The 17,112-nt window shown below is 49.5% G+C and overlaps 1 long non-coding RNA gene across 2 annotated transcripts; it reads right to left on the reverse strand.

Moving 5' to 3' along the window:
- Positions 1–1,179: 1,179 nt before the first annotated feature.
- On the reverse strand, positions 1,180–15,196 carry LOC311594331. 2 transcript variants are annotated; one of them, XR_014778059.1, is made up of 3 exons: positions 14,985–15,196; positions 10,151–10,403; positions 1,180–1,874 (listed from the first exon to the last, which is right to left on the reverse strand). It is a non-coding gene; the product is annotated as an uncharacterized lncRNA (long non-coding RNA). The 2 variants fall into 2 exon arrangements; XR_014778060.1 differs by lacking the exon at positions 14,985–15,196 and adding an exon at positions 14,449–14,690.
- Positions 15,197–17,112: the final 1,916 nt, after the last annotated feature.

Raw genomic sequence — 17,112 nt, forward strand, 5'->3', positions numbered from 1 at the left:
CACAGAAAGCCTGGAGACCCCCCCCTGGATGTGTTTCTGCTGAAGTCCTGGGGAACTGAGAGAAAACACAGCTGCAACATGAGCACGATTGGGACTTGAGGGTGCCAACAGCAGGATGACACCAACTGACCCGAAGGCTGTCACAGTAACCTTTCCAGACATTCAGAGGCCCCGGGGATAAATCCTTCACATCAGACCTCCCTCACCTCTGTTTTCTAACCTCAGAACTTCTCTCTCTGGCCCTCACTGGACACGGATTTATAAAGGGTCTTCTACCTGCTGTTCCAGTACATTCTGAAGTGGGGAAACCGTGGGGCCTTGTGTTCCCTGCTCCTCCAGAACAAAGCTGGCAAGAAAGCACCGGAAACACCCCAGACTGCATGTCAGTGAGAGAAGGAACCCACAGAAGGCTTCACGCCCAGCCCAGGGGAAGCCGGTTCTGTGGCTCCTGACCCCAGAAAGCCTGTTGGCATTTGCCAGGGAGAGCTATTGAGGGCAGTTCCATTGTATGCATGGTGCGCTGGAGACGTGCAAGCAGGCTCAGAGGAAGCCACGCGTCAGATCTTCAGGGACTCTGGGAGGCTGCTTGTTTCATACTTTAAGAAATTAACTTATGCAAGCATATAATTAAATTATCTTTAAAAACAAAGGTGATATATAGTCACTTGCCGATAATTACTGCATTTTGCTATTATCTGTGCTCTTCAAAGCACTGGCACCTACTGTGTCCTCCGGGTGGAAAGGGAACACATAATTGTGCAAGGCTGCTTCTCTCTCCCTAGCTCCTTGTTCAGTGATGTCATAGGGACAGCTGGAAAAAGCCACATTAAAACTAATTATCACGATATGGCGCCACTTAACTGGCTGAGGTTCAGGGGGTGCTCAAAGCCACACCGGGCAAACCAAACCCAGCCTGCAAGCTGAGAAAGATTTGTCACTGAGCCAGTTGACCTGTAATTCCAGGTACTCAAGAGGCTGAGGCAGGAGGATTGATAGTTTAAGACCAGCTTGACCTACTGACTGAGTCCAAGCCCAACCTGAGCGATTCAGTGACAGCTTGTCTCAAAACAAAGGAAAAAAAAGGGGGGGGGAGCAATAGCCTTGTGGTACGGAATTTGTTTATCAAGCATGAGTGAGATCCTAGGTTCAGTCCTTAATCCCACATAGAGACACACACACAAAAAGAAAAGAGCCGGGCATGGTGGTACACATGCCTTTAATCCCAGACGCGGATTCGGTGAGTGAGTGGTGAAGCGGAGGGACTGGTCGGAGAAGCAGCTTGAAGATGAGGAAGGGGTCTTGGCCCAGCGTGGGGAACGACTCCCCGTAAGGGTTCAGGGACAAGAGGCTGGGGGAACCCTGAGACTGGCTACAGTGGTGGGGTTTTTGTTTCGTTTTGTTTTTTAAGTTTTTTTTTTAAATTATTATTATTAACACCTGCACGCCGTAAGAGAGCACCAGATCTCATTACAGATGGTCGTGAGCTACCGTGTGGTTGCTGGGAATTGAACTCTGGACCTTTGGAGGAGCAGCCAGCGCTCTAACCTCTGAGCCATCTCTGCAGCCCTCCTGCTCAGGTCTTATTGTCACATCTGATATGGTTCTTTCCAATTTATCGGGATGCTTTCCTATGGCAGCGGCTGCGCAGGCACAGATTGGGGTTTGGAGATCACAGCAGCTCCCAGAGGACTTTATACAGGAGAGCATTACTCTGAAAACTGAAAGAGTCAGGTGTGGCCTCATCATCCATCAGCTCCAGAGGCTGAGACAGGAGAATCCTCACAAGTTTAAGGCCATCCTGGGTTATGTAGTGAACTGTAGGTCATCCTGGGTGACACAGCAAGTTCCTGCCTTTATACACAGTGACACACTGTCTATTAAAAAAAATTAAAAAGGAGAAATGTGAGAGACAAAAAAGAAAAAGCATATTTTTTTTGTGGGAAACAGACAAAGTTCCTGTCCTCATGGGATTTACAGTCTAGTAAAATAAAAAATAATGAGGGACTGGATCACAAAGGAAGCGTCGTCTTCACCTCTCTTGGGAAAGCATAGCTATTTTATTATAAACGTAATCATGGCCATGAAGGAAAATGAGAACAGCAAGAGTTGCTCACATTTAAGGACAGTGTAATTCCGGTAATGCTTGCGCTGATGGCCATCCATGAACCCACCCAGTCTGTTGGCATCTCCAAAAATAATTCCATATAAGCCTGTTTGTATAATGCCCTTTTCTTTTCTTTCTTTCTTTCTTTCTCCCCCCCCCCCCTTTGGTTTTTCGAAACAAGGTTTCCCTGTGTAGCCTTGGCTTTCCTGGACTCACTTTATAGACCAGGCTGGCCTTGAACTCACAGTGCTTTGCCTGCCTCTGTCTCCCTGAATGCTTGGATTAAAGGTATGCACCACAGTGTGTGGGGGGCTCTTTTTTTTTATTAATTTATTCTTGGTACATCTCAATGGTTATCCCATCCCTTGTATCCTCCCATTCTTCCCTCCCTCCCATTTTCCCCTTATTCCCCTCCCCTATGACTGTTCCTGAGGGGGATTTCCTCCCCCTGTATATGCTTATAGGGTATCAAGTCTCTTCTCGGTAACCTGCTGTCCTTCCTCTGAGTGCCACCAGGTCTCCCCCTCCAAGGGACATGGTCAAATGTGAGGCACCAGAGTACGTGAGAAAGTCATATCCCACTCTCCACTCAACTGTGGAGACTGATCTGACCATTGGCTAGATCTGGGTAGGAGTTTAAAGTTTACCGCCTGTATTGTCCTTGGCTGGTGCATTAGTTTGATATTATTATTATTATTATTATTATTATTATTATTATTATTATTATTATTATAAAGACAGAGTTTCTCCATGGGGAACTATCCTGGAACTCACTCCGTAGACCAGGCTGGCATTTATAAATAAGTATTTATGAATTTAAATACTAAAAGTAGCACGATATGTGACCACGGAAGATTGCAATTGGCAAAGGCTTTTCTAAGCCTTTTCCCAAGGACAAATCCTCAGAAATAGTGTAGACAAATCACATGGGAAATCCAGATAAACTTAGATGATTTACTTCTTGAACACACGCGTTTCAAGGTGTGAGGTGAGGATCTGATCTCTGCCTCCCATGGACCAGACGCTGTCTTCGTCTTGGCCTGCTGCTAGCCTCGCCTCGGGAAGCCGAGGGAGGATGAAATGGAGAGGCGATGTTACAAGCCGAGGTTTCCTTTGCCCTAATTACAAGAAAGTGCTCTCCTTGTTCTGTGAGTAACCAGCCCTCTCTGCCTCTTCACTTTCTGATGAGTAATTGGAAATGTGCTTCAGCCTTCAACTTTGTCAGGATAATCTGTGCCAACTCATTTAAAAATTCTTGAAAGGCCCAAAACTTGAAAAAGACACATGACAAAAGGAGACAAACTGACAGATGTTAAGCACTTACCACTGTGCCAGCACACGATAAAGGGATCAATCAGTAAATGGTGCTTATTCACTCAACAGATGTCACTGGGCCCCAATCAGGAACAGGGCCCTGTCCTGGGTCCCAGGAACCTGCCAGTCACTAAGATGGACGTAGCTGCTGCCTTCCTGCGGAGCTTGTCTGCTGTCAGGACAGCCTCAAACACAGCTACCCAAAGAGGTTTCATAAATGCAAAGTGAGGTGGGTTATAGTGGATAGATAGGGAGTTGTCTAAACAAGCATTGAGGACTGAGAAAGAGGAAATAACAGCCAATACAATGATGGTGGCGCACGCCTATAATCCCAGCACCCAGGGAGGCAGAGGCAGGCAGATCACTGTGAGTTCGAGGCCAGCCTGGTCTACGAAGCGAGTCCAGGACAGCCAAGGCTACCCAGAGAAAAACCCTGTCTTGGAAAACAAAACAAAACGAAAGAAAGAAGAAAGGAATTTTAGCCAAGTGTAGAATCTTGTCAATCTCTGTTCTCCAGACGCTGAGACAGGAGAATCTCTTTTGAGGCCAGCAAGAATAATAGGTAGATAGGGCTGCCTGGTGTGATTCTAGTTTGGGGCGGGGTGGATTTCAGAGCCAGGCTGGGCAGAGGCAACGGCCAAGTGCAGTAGCTGAAAGAGAAATCTGGGGTTCCTGGCAGCCCTCTGCCTGGGAACCCTGAGAAGGGCCTGGACCCAGACAACCTAGGGTGAAAATGAAAGCCGTTCGCTAGGACACATTGCAGTGGTAAGGAACACGGGAAAGCCGGGTGGGGAAGCCCAGCAGAGGCCCTGACCTGGAAGGTCTCGTCAGCCACTCAGAGGTGGGCGTGTGTTGTGTGCCAGCTAGGGACCCAGGTGAGGAGCCTGAGACAAAGAGGAGTTGGCAAGGAGTAGAGGCAATGATGGATCAGTGAAGGTGAGCTAAGAGCAAACAGGGTGGGGCTGGGCGGGACAATCCAGAGGACCTCAGGGGTCACACGGCCTGAAGCAGGCGGCTGTGAGAGAGCTGGGAAATGGGATGACAACAAGGATGGGGCTGTGATGTGACAGCAAAGATGACTAAGGTGACAGGGACAGGTGAGGGTAATCCTTGGTGACAGACAAAGGAATGGAAAGGGAGCTAGAAGTGACAGCACCAGGGTGGAGGCACTTGAGGGATAGCAGGGTTGGCTGAGATTAGCAAGGACCTCAGGCGTAGGGCTGGGGAACGTGGGGACCGCGATGGGAACTGGGTCGTGTGACAGCGTGGGCGTGAAAGAGGCAGGGATTGTGATGCAGGGATGACAGTAAGGGTGACAAGTAAGTGACAGTATCAAAAAGGACTGATGGTCCAGGTGGCCCAGGGTGACAGGAAATGTGAATGGTAATGATGTGCGTGCATAATAGAGACTCACCCTACTCCCTCCCCTGGGCCTGTTCAGCATCAGAACTGTTTTCTAGGCCTCGGGCCTATGACTCAGTCCCATGTGTCAGCCATGTCACTGATAAGATCTCCAGGCCCAGCCACAGGCGGGAGGGCGGGCTGAGTGCTCGTCCTGACTGTGTCCAGGCCCTTAGAAGGACTCAGGCGTGGAACCTTAGTGTCACTGACACCTCCTCCCTTCTGGGTCTTACATCCACCCAAAGGTGTTCCACCAAGGTCCCGCTCTATTCGGAGAACGCAACTTTTGCCACAACTTTCTTTTGGAAGCGTTGTCTGCTCCGGGCTTTGTCCACAGCTCACCCCGCTAGTTTTCTGACTTTCATATACTCACTGGGAGGAGAAAGACAGAAAGAAAGACAGAAAGACAGACAGACAGACAGAAAGAAAGAAAGAAAGAAAGAAAGAAAAAGAAAGGTGGGCCTGGGTGTAGTCTGAATTAACCCATCTATTCATCCCAAAGATGTTAACATATTGAGTGTCTTTTTAAATTTTTACTTATTTATATATGTTTATGTATACAAGCACTCTATGTACACCTGCATGACAGAAGAAACCATCAGATTCCATTACAGATGGTTGTGAGCCACCACGTGGTTCCTGGGAATTGAACTCAGGACCTCTGGAAGAGGAGCAGCCAGTGCTCGTAACCACTGAGCCATCCCTCCAGCCCTGAGGAGTGGCTTTTATTTTATTTTATTTTATTTTATTTATTTATTTATCTTTTTTTTTTTTTTTTTGGTTTTTTGAGACAGGGTTTCTCTGTGTAGCCGTTGGCTGTCCTGGACTCACTTTGTAGAGCAGGCTGGCCTCGAACTCACAGCGATCTGCCTGCCTCGGCCTCCCGAGTGCTGGGATTAAAGGCGTGCGCCACCACGCCCGGCAAGGAGTGGCTTTTATAACAGGCCTGTTTCCCTGTCTGCACAAGGCTGTATCTGGGGGGACAGATTTGTAAATGCATTTGCATCAGGACTGTATTATTCACCTGTACTTGAGGGATTTTTTTTTTTTTTTTGATACAGGGTTTCAGTGTGTTGTCCTGGCTGTCCTGGAACTTGCTCTGTAGATCTGGCTACTTGGCTAAAGCTACTCCTTATTGGGTTTGGGAGAGGATCTCATTCAATAACTATGGCTGGCCTAGAACCAGCTGGACCAGACTGGCCTCAAACCTGCAGCAGTTCTACTGCCTCAGCGTTAAAGTGCTGAGATTATTACAGTTATGAGTCACCAGATCAGCAAACTGCTTCTGAAGCCCTGAAGAGAACAAAGGACATCTCAGGTCTGTTCCCCTTCAGCTTGGCTAAACACTCTACCTCAAATCCGAACAGTCAGCCGGGTGTGGTGATGCACGCCTTTAATCCCAGCACTCGAGAGGCAGAGGCTGGCAGATCTCTGTGGGGTTGAGGCCAGCCTGGTCTACAGAGAGAGTCCAGGACAGTCAAGGCTACACAGAGAAACCCTGTCTCAAAAAAAAAAACCAAACCCAACCAACCAAAACCAAAAAAGGGGGGGGGGGGCGCCAGGTGCCCTAGGAGGCTAAAGCCACTGATAGGCTAGGCTACTAAGAGGGGTGAAGTCACCAACAAAAACTAAAAACACTTCCATGCATAAATGTTTTGCCTGTATCTATGTCTGTGTACAACGAGCATGGTAGGTGCCTACTGAGACCAGAAGAGGGTGATCAATCTCCTGGAACTGGGTTACAGTCTTGTGAGTACCGAGCATTGAACCAGGGTTCTCTGGAAGAGCAGCCAGTGCTGTAACCGCCCAGCCACCTCTCCTGCCCCAGCTGATTTCATAACATTCTGTGCATGCCTAGGAATATATGTGCAGGTGAGTGCAGGGGTTTTTGGAAGCCAGGAGAGGGGGTCAGGTCACCTGGAGCTGGAGTTACGAGTTGTGAGCTGCCCAGTGTGGGTGCTGGAAACAGACCGCCTGGTCCCAACCGCTGAGCTACCTCTGCATCTTAACTAAGATGCTTTTGAAGAACAAGAACACCTCCAGTATTTAACTCCTGACTATAGTAAACTCCTGCATCCCCAAACTATCACACAGTTTGTGCTGACACAGACCAACCTGCGAAACAGGAACATTTTTCCTCCTTTGCCCCTCCATCCCTACTCCCTTGCTTTTACTTATTTATTCACTTATCTATTTGTTTATTTATTTTGGTTTTTCTTTCTTTCTTTCTTTTTTTTTTTTTAGATTTATTTTATTATTTATACAGCATTCTGCCCATGCGTGTGCCTGCCCCACCACAAGAAGGCATCAGATCTCATTACAGATGGTTGTGAGCCACCATGTGGTTGCTGGGAATTGAACTCAGGACCTTTGGAAGAGCAGACAGTGCTCTTAACCTCAGAGCCATCTCTCCATCCCCTTATTTTGGTTTTTCAAGACAGGGTTTCTCTGTGTAGTCCTGGTTATCCTGGCCTCACTTTGTTGACCAGGCTAGCCTTGAACTCAAGCAATCCTCCCACCTCTGCCTCCAGAGTGCTGGGATTAAAGGTGTGCACCACCACGCCAGGCTCCTTCCTTTTTCTTTTTCTTTTCTTTTCTTGTTTTTAAGATTTATTTGTTTATTTTACATATCTGAGCAATCTATCTATGCCAGGAGGGGGCAGCAGATCTCATTATAGATGGTTGTGAGCCACCATATGGTTGCTGGGAATTGAACTCAGGACCTCCAGAAGGACAGACAGTGCTTTTAACCTCTGAGCCATCTCTCCAGCCCCCCTTCCTTTCACTATTTGTTTTTGTGACTTGGTTTTTTTGTTTTTGTTTTTTTTTCTGAAACAGGGTTTCTCTTTGTTGCCCTGGCTGTTTTGGAACTCACTCTCGAACTCAGAGATCCACTCTCTTCTGCCTCCTAAGTGCTGGGACTAAAGGCATGCGTCCTTTTTATATTCTTTGTTGAGGTACAGTTTGATGACAAGTATTTTACCCTTCTAAATAACAGTTTACCCAACAAAAGGGTATAATTCGGGGTAAGGACATAGCTCAGTGAGAGGGTGCTTGCCTAGCGAGTCTGAGGACCTGTGTCAATCCTAAAAACGTGCTGCCATGGGCAGGTCAGTGAGGTTTTGTGTTTTCATAGATTTATGAGACTATCTCCATGCTCTCATCCCAAAACATTTTGTCACCCCACAAAGTAACTACAAATCCTCAGTAGTTACACCCCATCTCTCCCTCTACCAAGCCCCTGGCAACCTCTGTACATGTCCTATAATTCTTGGTATTTTAAAAAAAACACTTGCTAAAACAAAAACAAAAAACAAAAAAACCCACTTGCTTTACCTGTATGTATGTGACCATGTAGCTCATGGCTGTCAGAAGAGGGCCTCAGATTACTTGGAACTGGGCTTGCAGGCAACAGTGAATTCACCGCTTGCTTCTGCCTCCCGCCGGAGTGCTGGGATTAAAGATGTGAGCCACTAGGTCCATCTGACTCAACAAGAAGTTCTTTAAGCCACTGAGCTATCTCTCCAGTTGTTTTTATTTTTGAGACCAGGTCTCACTGTGGAACTTTGGCTGGCCTGGAGCTCACTATGTAGACCAGGTTGGCCTGGAGCTCACTATGTAGACCAGGTTGGCCTGGAGCTCACTATGTAGACCAGGTTGGCCTGGAGCTCACTATGTAGACCAGGTTGGCCTGGAGCTCACTATGTAGACCAGGTTGGCCTGGAGCTCACTATGTAGACCAGGTTGGCCTGGAGCTCACTATGTAGACCAGGTTGGCCTGGAGCTCACTAAGTAGACCAGGCTGGCCTGGAGCTCACAGAGACCCACTTGCCTCTGTCTCCCAGGTCCTGAGACCAAGGGCATGCACCACCACACTAAGAGCATGATAGATGCCCGTTTTTATTTTTTTTTAAATATTCTTATTTTTTTGGTTTTTCAAGGCAGGGTTTCTCTGTGTAGCTTTGCTGGTCCTGGACTCGCTTTGTAGACCAGGCTGGCCGGCCTCGAACTCACAACGATCCGCCTGCCTTTGCCTCCCAAACGTTGGTATTAAAGGTGTGCACCATCACACTCTGCTCAATAGATGCCTTTTTTATTTATTTATTTTTTAGATTTATTTATTTATTATGTATACAGTACTCTGCCTGCATGTACATCTGCAGACCAGAAGAGGGCATCATATCACATTATAGATGGTTGTGAGCCATCATGTGGTTGCTGGGAATTGAACTCAGGACCTCTGGAAGAACAGACAGTACTCTTAACCTCTGAGCCATCTCTCTAGCCCCTAGATGCCCTTTTTAAAGGACTGGGTGATCTCCTCGGAGCCAAGTGAGCATCTGGGATAATTTCTAAGATATTTCATTGATTTCAGCCCTACTCAGGCAAAACCTCAAGATATATATATATACACACATATACATATAAATACACACACACACACACACACACACACACACACACACACACACACACATATATATATATATATATATATATATATATATATATGTCAATTCACTGGGCGGTGGTGGCACACACCTTTAATCCCAGCATTCAGGAGGCAGAGGCAGACAGGATCAATGTGAATTGGAGGCCAGCCTGGTCTACAGAGCAAGTTCCAGGACAGCCAGAGCTGTTACATAGAGAAACCTTGACTGAAAAAACAAAAACAAAAACAATATATAGAGAGAGTAATAATTAAAAAGTTAAAATAAATAAATAAATGAATGAATAAATGAATAAATAAATAAATAAATAAAATCATCAATTCAGGGGCTGGAGAGATGGCGCAGTGGTTATGAGGACTAGGTTTCCAGGTCCTCCGTGGTGACTCACAGCTATCTGTAACTCCAGGCCCAGAGACTTGCCTCCTCTTCTGACCTCCCAGAGGATCAGGCATGTGCGTGGTACACATACACACAGTCAAGCACACACACATACACAAGACAATACATACATTTTAAGGGCTGGAGAGATAGCTCAGTGGTTAAGAGCACTGTCTGCTCTTCCAGAGGTCCTGAGTTCAATTCCTAGCATCCACATCATGGCTTATAACCATCTATAGTGAGACCTGGTGCCCTCTTCTGGTGTACAGATGTACATGCAGGGCAGAACACTATATGTAGTAAATAAATACATCATAAAAAAAAAAATAGAGCTGGGCATGGTGGCGCACGCCTTTAATCCCAGCACTCGGGAGGCAGAGGCAGGCGGATCACTGTGAGTTCGAGGCCAGCCTGGTCTACAAGGTGAGTCCAGGACAGCCAAGGCTACACAGAGAGACCCTTTCTCAAAAAAAAAAAAAAAAAGAATAAAAATAAATCTTACCTCTTTTCTCCTAGCTAGGCCTCAAATCCTCGGCACAGCCCAAAGCAGTCTGGTTTTTTGTTTTGTTTTGTTTTGTTTTTGGGTTTTTTTTTTTTTAATTCACCCAAGCCAGCTGGTCTGTAAGGTTTCTCTCAGAAGTCAGATGTCCTCGGGCTTAGGAGACAAGCCGTACGCTCATGACGCAGACCCGACTGGCCCCTCCTTGCCTAGCTGCTCCATGCACGTTCCTTCTGCTCTGAGACTCGTCTTCGCTCTGGGAAATGGAAGCAAGGACACAGGTGACTTCAGACTCTGTGGTGGCCTGGGACTCTAAGCTTCTGTGGGACAGGCCAGTGAAAAGCCAGCTCTTCCTGTTGAACACTGAGCATTCAGTCAACCTGCTGTTGGCTTATCCTGCAAGAATCTGCCCCACCCAGACGAGGCAACTCAGACTCCAAACCTCTAAGGCTAAATGTGATGGTAAAAACCTCTCATCTCAGTACCTGGGAGGCAGGAGGATCGCACGTGTAAGGGCAACCTGAGCTACATAGTGATGCCATTTCAAAAGAAAGGAAGCTCAACCCTCCTGGCCTCTTTACCCCTTACTCTAAAAATCTTAGCTGTAACCCCAAAATCTAAAGAATTCCCCTAGTGGCATGCCTTTAATCCCAGAACTCGGAGGCAGAGGCAGAGGCAGGCGGATTGCTGAGCTGAGGCCAGCGTGGTCTACAAAGCGAGTCCAGGACAGCCAAGGCTACACAGAGAAGCCTGGTCTCAAAAGCAAAAACAACTGGAGAGTATAGCTCAGTGGCTTGAAGAACTTCCTGTTGAGACCCTGTCTCAAACAAACAAAAACCAAACAAACAAACAAACAAAATCCCCTAGTGCTACTTTTTTTGATTGGTTGGTTGGTTGTTTTTTTTCTAGACAGGGTTTCTCTGTGTAACAGCCCTGGCTGTCCTGAACTCACTTTGTAGACCAGGCTGGCCTCGAACTCAAGGGAGATCCTCCTGTCTCTGCCTCTCCTAGTGCTGGGGTTATAGGCGTGCTCTTTTTTTTTTCTTCTTTAAGATTTATTTGTTTTTCTTTTATGTGTACAAGTGTTTTGCCTGAAGGTGTGCAAGCACATCATATGTGTATAGTGCTGGCAGAGGCCAAGAGAGGGCATTGGATCCCTGGAAACTCGAATTATACAGATGCTTGTGAGCTGCTGTGTGAGTGCTGAGAATCACACCCAGCTCTTGCGCAAGAATAATCAGTGCTCTTTAGCCAGCCCACCAAACCCACTTGTTGGCCTCTGTGTCCCCCTCCCCCTTTCTCCTCACCCCGATACTTAACTCCCATAAACACCACTTCCAGGCATTCTCAGAGCATAACCGGGTGGCTCTGGGCCCCCTACAAGGAGAAGTGTGGGTGTGTACCTGAGTGTGACCCCCTACAAGGATAAGTGTGGATGTGTACCTGAGTGTGACCCCCTACAGGGAGAAGTGTGGGTGTGTACCTGAGTGTGACCCCCTACAAGGAGAAGTGTGGGTGTGTACCTGAGTGTGACCCCCTACAAGGATAAGTGTGGATGTGTACCTGAGTGTGACCCCCTACAGGGAGAAGTGTGGGTGTGTACCTGAGTGTGACCCCCTACAAGGAGAAGTGTGGGTGTGTACCTGAGTGTGACCCCCTACAAGGAGAAGTGTGGGTGTGTACCTGAGTGTGACCCCCTACAAGGAGAAGTGTGGGTGTGTACCTGAGTGTGACCCCCTACAAGGATAAGTGTGGATGTGTACCTGAGTGTGACCCCCTACAGGGAGAAGTGTGGGTGTGTACCTGAGTGTGACCCCCTACAAGGAGAAGTGTGGGTGTGTACCTGAGTGTGGCCCCCTACAAGGAGAAGTGTGGGTGTGTACCTGAGTGTGACCCCCTACAAGGAGAAGTGTGGGTGTGTACCTGAGTGTGACCCCCTACAAGGAGAAGTGTGGGTGTGTACCTGAGTGTGACCCCCTACAAGGATAAATGTGGATGTGTACCTGAGTGTGACCCCCTACAAGGAGAAGTGTGGGTGTGTACCTGAGTGTGACCCCCTACAAGGAGAAGTGTGGGTGTGTACCTGAGTGTGACCCCCTACAAGGAGAAGTGTGGGTGTGTACCTGAGTGTGACCCCCTACAAGGAGAAGTGTGGGTGTGTACCTGAGTGTGACCCCCTACAAGGATAAATGTGGATGTGTACCTGAGTGTGACCCCCTACAAGGAGAAGTGTGGGTGTGTACCTGAGTGTGACCCCCTACAAGGAGAAGTGTGGGTGTGTACCTGAGTGTGACCCCCTACAAGGAGAAGTGTGGGTGTGTACCTGAGTGTGAGTGAGCCTAGGGTTCTCTTACATGTGCTTAAGCACGAATGAAAGGACGTCGGTGTGCAAGCCTGTGAATGTGGGCGTGCAAGGGTGTTGGTGCATCTGAGTGTGTTGCAGCATCAGTCCAAGTGTGTGCCTGAATAAGTGCTGCTGTCTTGAGATCAGAGACGCTGGGATTAGATAGTGCCACGTGACCTTCGCAAGACTGGGCCCACAAACATCTCCCCCTGGAAGTGGGGAGGCAATCAAGGCTCAGCTTCCCCTGCAGGATATATGATTTGGGGGACTTTTCCTGTTTGTTTGTTTTTAGTTTTCGAGACAGGGTTTCTCTGTGTAGCCCTGGCTGTCCTGGACTCACTTTGTAGACCAGGCTGGCCTCGAAGTCACAGCCGTCCGCCTGCCTCTGCCTCCCGAGTGCTGGGATTAAAGGCATGAGCCACCGCGCCTGGCTTGGGGGACTTGTCTTTGGCGGTGTTGCAGTCTGTGTGTTGCCCATGCTCCTGCAAGTAACCGCAGTGAAACTCTATCCGACCAAGCTAGACTTGGACGGAGTTGTTGCTTTGCTCTGTCCCCTGTGCCTTATCTAGGATGAGCAGACGTTTGCTCCTGTCTCCCCAGGAAACGTCACACAGCACTGAGTTGTATCAGCCTGAGAGCCTGCTGAAAGCCGATGGGCCCAAGTGTGAGATGAGTATTGAGGAGGGGGTGGGGAGGGGGCGGGGAGGGGGCGGGGAGGGGGCGGGGAGGGGGCGGGGAGGGGGCGGGGAGGGGGCGGGGAGGGGGCGGGGAGGGGGCGGGGAGGGGGCGGGGAGGGGTGTGAATGTGTGAGCATCCGCACACTCCCAGTTCTTCATTCGTCCCAGGAGATGCATTTTCTCATGTGTGTGGACACGCACAACCCCAAGACCGAAGGTGTTGCAAGCTATAAACCCTTTGCCTGATAAAGGGATGACTTTGCCTCTGGGTCAGGGGTCAAACTACTCTCCCCAGCCCTGACATGAAAGCAGCTAAAGGCTACCTCTGTCAGGGAAAGAGCCGCCATGGTCTGGAGCCTGCAGCGTGTTTGTAGATTCAGGCCTGGTACCCCTTCCTCCCTGCCACCCCAGCAGGCTCGGCAGCGACCTGAATAGGAGAAGCAGTGGAAGAAGGTACAGGTTGACATTCTGGGTGCCTTCTCAACTATGGGGGGGGGGGCGTTTCCATGGAGATGAGCAGTGAACTCTAACCAGATGATTATCAGTCTCCAGCCAGCCCTCTTCAGTTCTCAACAGTAAGGAAGGCAAGTTAGAGCTCAGCACAGATCATAGAAGCCTTCAAAATAGGGTGGAGGCTGCGGGCTACCAAGCACGCATGACGCCTTGGGTCCCTTCCAGCCCCAGCATCATCATCGACAGGTGGTGAGGAAGGACAGGGGGCCAGGGGCTGAGACTGACACGTCTTACCTTCTTCAAAGATGACTGCAGTAAGGTTTTCTCCCTCAGACAGCCCTGAAGGTAGGGAAAGGTCATGCTCATCTTCCCCCCCCCCCCAAGACAGGGTTTCACTGTTGTAGCCTTGGCTATCCTGGACTCACTTTGTAGACCAGGCTGGCCTCGAACTCACAGAGGTCCACCTGCCTCTGTCTCCCCGAGGGCTGGGATATTACAGGCGTGCGCCACCATGTCCAAACTCTCTCCTCCCTTCTTGGTGTTGCAGCCTATCTCACTCCAAGCTGGCACTTTGACTAAGGCAGTGATTGGGGTGGAAATAGCGGGCTGGGGGTTTTAGGTTAGACCGTTTCTCAATCCCACCTGTGCAGGCTCCTGGTGCTGGAAGGCTGGGTGTCTCACTGGCTGCGGGCACTGTCCCTCTTCAGCACAGAAGAGGAGGCCCGTCATCAACCATCATCGCCTCTAGCATTTACCCCTCCTCCGTCTGGCGTTGTCCCTTGTCCCAGGACTGGTAACCCAGTTCATCCTCATCTCTCGCAACCTACCGGTGTTGGTCCCATCTCTGCTCCCACTTTACAGATGAAGAGCCCCAGCCATAGAAAGGGATCCCGCAGGAGCGCGTAGGAACCTCGCTGGGCTTCGTTAAGAGTGAAGGGTGAGCCGGGTGGCGCACGCCTTTAATCCCAGCACTCGGGAGGCAGAGCCAGGCGGATCGCTGTGAGTTCGAGGCCAGCCTGGTCTACAAAGTGAGTCCAGGACAGCCAAGACTACACAGAGAAACCCTGTATGGGGGGGGGGGCAGAAGAGTGAAGGGCAACCACAGCCGTTTGGCCCTCACTCAGAAGGAGCAAGATGGGCAACATTCTGGAACTCAGAAGATGGATTCTTGGAACAGGCACAAACATACCTGGACCTTCCTCCCTCGCCCTCCTTGCTCTCTTGTTTCCTAGATATGCCTCCTACTTGCCAAAGTCAACAGGAAACCATGGCAAGAGGTGATACAGCTCAGGGGATCTGGCTCCTAGGGACAGAGCTGAGTGAGGGGAGGTCGGAGCCACATTTAACAGAGCCGCCTACCTACCCCGAGTCCGGTTGCTGCCAAGGGTCAGCTTGCAAGCCCGGAGACCTAGGGGTCTGGTTTGCAGTCTGTTCTTCTGCTCCATGACCCTAAGAGACTTTCAGTCCAGTTCTTGCTTCCTGCGAAGAGGAGGTGTTCCTTTGAAGAACACCCCCACCCCATGCATGCACACACACACACACACACACACACACACACACACACACACACACACACACGGTGCCTAAGCCAGTCTGTTTCTGCTGCTCCCCTTGAGCCCCTCCCTGCATCCCTGAGCAGGCCCTTCCCAGATACCTGCAGACACACCCACTCCTCTGCCCTCCCAGGGCTCGAGCATGCTATTGTAAAGACCCTTTAGGTCTGAGGGGGTGGGAGCATCTCAGCGCCTCCTCCCTTCCCTGGCACAGCTCACTCCTCCCCCTTCCTCAGCCAGGTCCTTGGGGGCTCAGATTCTTCTCTAGCCTCCCAACCCCTTCAGTTCAGCTCCTCATGTTGTGACTCCCAGGCATAAACTTATTTCATTGATAGTTCATAGCTTCATGTCATGCGCATGAACGCCGGGTATGTGATAGATGATTACGAGGGGGTCATGACCCGCAGGTTGAGAACCACTGCTCTGGTGTTTCTATACTGGGTGGGGCAGGACCTCTTCTTGCCTTCCCACCACACCCAACTCTACTTCACCCGAGTTTCTTCAAGCTTGGGGATGCCCCACCCAACTTTTTCAGAAAAAAAACAAAAGCAAAGGAGAGTTAGTGGCAAGCCAGAACTCATTACCAGGAATTAAGAAGACATGCCCCGGGGCACAGATGGTTGGCTGCAGTCATTTCCACTCAGAGGTGCGCTGCGAGTACACAGAGAAATGGACTGAGGTGCACACAGAGGGACACGGTGAATTAGGCAGTAACGCACAGAGAGAGCCAAAGATGAAGACAGCCAGAGACTCTGATGGCCTAGGCTGCTGAGAGAAAGACAGCCCGCAAGAAGCCTGTGTGCACAGACACAGAGCCAACTAGCCAAACAGCAGCCAGTTTCAGGGAGCTGATTTCAATAGGGCAAGTCAGTGCTTTAAGACACATGGCTCCAGCTGGGCGTGGTGGAGCACGCCTTTAATCCCAGCACTCAGGGAGGCAGAGGCAGGTGGGCCGCTGTGAGTTCGAGGACAGCCTGGTCTACAAAGCAAGTCCAGGACAGCCAGGGATACACAGAGGAACCCTGTCTCAAAAACAAAAGAGAAAAAAAGACGGAGGGAGGGAAGAAAGAGTCGGGCACAGTGGTGCATGCCTGTAATCCCAGCACTCACGGAGGCAGAGGCAGAGGCAGATCTCTGTGAGTTCAAGGTCAGCCTGGTCTACAAATTGAGTGGGGGGCGGGGAATTCTTTGAAAGGGAGAAGAAACTTCTGTTTTTTCGGGGTTTTTTGTTTGTTTGTTTTTTGTTTTTTCGAGACAGGGTTTCTCTGTGTAGCCTTGGCTGTCCTGGACTCACTTTGTAGACCAGGCTGGCCTCAAACTCACAGCGATCCACCTGCCTCTGCCTCCCGAGTGCTGAGACTAAAGGTGTGCACCACCATGCCTGGCCAAGAAACTTTCTTATTGGAGGTAGAACATTTTCCTTCCAGAATTTACAAGTAGCCACAACGTTGTCGATTCAGAGTGGAGTATTCATGAGAGCTCTTTGCACGGAAGAGTCACAAAGTGGCTGCCAAGCCCATGTTTCCACACACTGTTCCTGGCTTTAAGCAAGTATTTAACCAACATTCCTTTCCTCACCTCTGCCTTGCTCACCTGTGCCTCAATTTTGCCTTTCTTTCTTTCTTTTTTTTTTTTTCCCCTCTCTCTCTCTTTTCCTGCCGCCTTTGGTTTTTCCAGACAGTGTTTCTCTGTGTAGCCCTGGCTCTCCTGAACTTGATTTGTTGACCAGGCTATCCTCAGACTCACAGAGCTCCATCTGCCTCTGGCTCCCAGAGTGCTGGGATTACAGGCGTGTGCCATAGCTCCTGGTTCACTCTTGCCTTTCTAAACCCATCCCAAGAGCCTTCTAGAGTCTGGGCACAGAAGCATAAGGAGGAGCCCAGTTCTTCTATCTCTCAGTAAGTTCATGAGTGTAAGAGGGATCTGAGGTGAAAGATG

This window comes from Acomys minous (genome assembly GCF_964271855.1).
Source record: "Acomys minous genome assembly, chromosome: 1".
Classification (NCBI taxonomy): Eukaryota; Metazoa; Chordata; class Mammalia; order Rodentia; family Muridae; genus Acomys; species Acomys minous.